Source organism: Gopherus evgoodei, chromosome 8 (genome assembly GCF_007399415.2).
Source record: "Gopherus evgoodei ecotype Sinaloan lineage chromosome 8, rGopEvg1_v1.p, whole genome shotgun sequence".
Classification (NCBI taxonomy): domain Eukaryota; kingdom Metazoa; phylum Chordata; order Testudines; family Testudinidae; genus Gopherus; species Gopherus evgoodei.
Window position 1 is genome coordinate 84,142,153 of NC_044329.1, and position 4,261 is coordinate 84,146,413.

Sequence of the window (4,261 nt, forward strand, 5' to 3'; positions counted from 1 at the left end):
CAAACTTGGTTCTATACTGTACATTCTCCCTCTGAATTTTCTTCCATGCTGCTAGTGTGCTTTCTGTTATGTTTCTGCTTGTATGAGCTAGTTAGCAGTACTGATCAAAAGAGAAACAGAAATTAAATGAAGCTGGGTTCTTCTGAATCCAATTCATTTCCAGTGGCCTTTGGAAAGTATACATGCCTTATTATAAAGGCCGTACAAAGACAGGGATTTATTTGCTCATGAAAACATGGCAAGGGCTACTGCAAAACAATTTATGAGCAAACCAACGCGATTGCATTGTGGACATTTTCACTTCCCATTTTGGAGTTTTATGTACTTTTCCCACAAAATAACAGCATTTACTGATTTAGAGTTGGCTAGCAAACTAAGACTTAGTCCATTGCCTTTACTCATTGCTATTTGTCCATGATTATAGTGGACTAAGCTGCCAGCATTTATTTGAAACAAAAAAATCATCCCACGAGAAATGCATTCTTGTTTTTTATTTACATCATCTAATGCTACATTTTTCTTTACAAATTGTCCTGGGAATGTTAACTTCGCAGCACATTAGCCATTTCACAATTCAAACATAAAGAAAAGCATAAGATTCATGCTAGTTTACGTATTGATTAGCCTGAACTCTGATCTTAATCTTAATAAATGCAAAGTACACAAAGAATTCACAACAATTTTAAAGATAAAATATAAGCATTAATAATAGTCCAAGAATTAACCGAAAAGTCAGTGGCACCCATATGTATTGACTTTGGAAGAACTATTTATTTATAAATACTTTCAATTAGGCCACAGTAAGTCGAAAGCAGATTTTGATTGAAATCTCCCCCACAGCCCCAATATTCCTGTTAGTCCCTCAAATGGAGCTCATCATAGCTTAACATTTCTGGTAAACACGTGTTATCCAAGTATAACAGCTGCTTCTTACCAATTGTTGCTGAGAATCTTAATGGTCAATAATGGCTTCTACTCTCTCTTCTCCATTCATCACAATTCTTGTTGTAGTGATTTTGATGCCATTATCTATTTTGTTGGTCATTATGACTGATCTGAAGTTGCCTTCCCAGTGTTGTTCAATGAGGTGATGGAGGATGAAGAGTGGCCCCTAGCTCACTAGGAACCAAATGAAGTAAATCCAATACCTGACAAGTCTCAAAAATACAGAAAGCATCCTTTACAACCTTTGCATCTTCTTCTGTGGAGTTCTCTCTAAATGCCAGAAATGCTAACAAGTAGATCATCCCAGAGTTTCCCTGAAAAAGAGTCCATTCCTTTCAACACATCTGTGTTGGGGCGACTGAATGGGAATTCAGAATCAAGGTTACTCCCATCCCTGCCTTTCCCTTTCCCTCTACCTCTTCTTTTCTATTTACCCTTCTTCCTAAACATGTCCTAGACATTGCTTTTTTGGGCATCAGATAAAACCTAGTCCAGGAGAGCTGGCTGTATTTTAAATAAGCCTTATGGAGGGTGCAGGAACAAACCATCCCAATATGCAGAAAGGATAGCAAATATAGCAGGTGACCAGCTTGGCTTAACAGTGAAATCTTCAGTGATCTTAAACTCAAAAAGGAAGCTTACAAGAAGTGGAAACTTGGACAGATGGCTAGGAGGAGTATAAAAATAGTGCTAGAGCATCCATGAATGTAATCAAGAAGGCCAAGGCACAATTGGAGTTGCAGCTAGCAAGGGTTGTGAAGGGTAACAAGAAGGGTTTATACAGGTATGTTAGCAACAAGAAGGTGGTCAGGAAAGTGTGAGACCTTACTGAATGGGGCAGGCAATATAGTGACAGATGATGTGGAAAAAGCTGAAGTACTCAATGCTTTTTTTGCATCGATCTTCACAGACTAGGTCACTGGGCAACACAGTATGGAGAGGGGGTGAGCAGCCCTCAGTGATGAAAGAACAGGTTAAGGACTGTTTAAAAAAGCTGGACATGCACAAGTCCATGGGTCCAGATGTAATGCATCCAAAGGTGCTGAGGGAGTTGGCAGATGTGATTGCCGAGCGACTGGCCATTATCTTTGAAAATTCATGATGATTGGGGGAGGTCTGGATGTTTGGAAAACATATAGTGCCCATATTTAGTGCCCATAGGGAAGAAAGAGAACCTGGGGAACTACAGACTGGTTAGCCTCACTTCAGTCCCCAGCAAAATCATGGAACAGATCTTCAACAAATCCATTTTGAAACACTTGGAGGAGAGGAAGGTGATCGGGAACAGTCAACATGTATTCATCAAGGGCAAATCATGACTGACCAACCTGATTCCCTTCTATGATGAGATAATTGACTCTGTGGATATGGGGAAAGCAGTGGATGTGATATATCTTGACTTTAGCAAAGCTTTTGATACAGTCTCCCACAGCCAGCAAGTTCAAGAATTATGGCGTGGATGAATGGACTATAAGGTGGATAGAAAGCTGGCTAGATTGTCGGGCTCAACGGGTAGTGATCATCAGCTCAATGTCTAATTGGCAGCCAGTATCAAGCGGAGTGCCCCAGTGGTCAGTCCTGGGGCCGGTTTTGTTCAACATCTTTATTAATGATCTGGATGATGGGATGAATTGCACCCTCAGGAAGTTCACAGAAGACACTATGCTGGGAGGAGGGGTTGATATGGTGGAGGACAGGGATAAGGTCCAGAGTGAGCTAGACAAATTGGAGGATTGGGCCAAAAGAAATCTGATGAGGTTCAACAAGGACAAGTTCAGAGTCCTGCACTTAGGAAGAAAGAATCCCATGCACTGCTAGAGGCTGGAGACCTACTGGCTAAGCAGCAGTTCTGCAGAAAAGGACCTAGGGATTACAGTGGATGAGAAGCTGGATATGAGTCAACAGTGTGCCCTTATTGCTAAGAAGGCCAATGGCATATTGGGCTGTATTAGTATGAGCATTGCCAGCAGATTGAGGGAAGTGATTATTCCTTTCTATTTGGCACTGGTGAGGTCACATCTGAAGTATTGTGTCCAGTTTTGGTCCCCACACTACAGAAGGGATGTGGACAAACAGGAGATAATCCAGCAGAGGGCAACAAAAATGATTAGGGGTCTGGGGCACATGACTTATGAGGCTAGGCTGAGGGAACTGAGGTTATTTAGTCTGCAGAAGAGAGGAGCGAAAGGGGATTTGACAGCAGCCTTCAACCACCTGAAGGGGGGTTCCAAACAGGATGGAGCTAGGCTGTTCTCCGTGATGGCAGGTGAAAGAACAAGAAGCAATAATCTCAAGCTGCATATTAGGAAACACTTTTTCACAAGGAGGGGGGTGATGCACTGGAATGGGTTACCTAGGGAGGTGGTGGAATCTCCTTCCTTAGAGGCTTTTAAGGTCAGGCTTGACAAAGCCCTGGCTGGGATGATTTAGTTGGTGTTGGTCCTGCTTTGAGCAGTGGTTGGACTAGATGACCTCCTGAGGTCTCTTCCAACCCTAATATTCTATGATTCATATGCCTTAGAGACTTGTATGAACTTCCTCTCTGATGCCTTTGTTCTCTGGGGTTTTATCAGGGTGCACCTTCAATACCAGTTTTTGGTATGCCTTTTTTATGTCATCTGCAGAGGCATTTCTTTGCACTCCTAGAATGTCATAATAATTTACCATCTTGTCAGAGGTCTCAGCAGCAATATTCAATCTCTGTCCTCAGAGAGCATAGGCAATCCAGTGAAACTCCTATTTCTCTCAGCACTCTCTATTCTCAAGTTGTATATGGCTGAGAAATATCACAAGTTTTTAAAAAGAAAACAGGTTTGTGTTAAAGTTATCTATACCGTGTCACTCTGTGCTTCTCCATGTTTTTGTAAAGGTATATTGACAGAGGGGCACACAAGGCGGGGAGAGGGTCATGCGCACCGACAGGTCCCTGTTGGAGGACCTGTTGGGTTCTGGCCTGTGTTCTTTGTTCCTCAATGGCCTCACACCGATGGGGACTCCTGCAGAATAGGGTTGGGTGTGAGAGTGGGCTCTCAGTGGAATTGTGTTAAAATCCAGTGGCAGGCTGCAGTGGTTGGGAAAAACTAACGGGTTAAAATAAAGTGGGGGCTGGGGTAGAAATCAGGCTCCCTAGAAGGGAAAGTCTGTTTACAAATATAAGGAGCAAAGAAGTAGTGTGTATACATGTTTAAGAGAGGGGAAATTTTGTCTGTCTAAAAGGCCCACTCAAGTAGGGAAGGAATGAATCTGGGTGTGAGGGGAGCAGAGAAAGGCCTGGATAGCTTGTATATAATGTACTGTGCTGACTGGAAAAGTCTTT

General features: G+C 42.5%; 1 pseudogene; it reads right to left on the reverse strand.

The window, feature by feature from the left end:
* Window positions 1–952: 952 nt before the first annotated feature.
* Window positions 953–3,612, reverse strand: LOC115656884 (annotated as a pseudogene).
* Window positions 3,613–4,261: the final 649 nt, after the last annotated feature.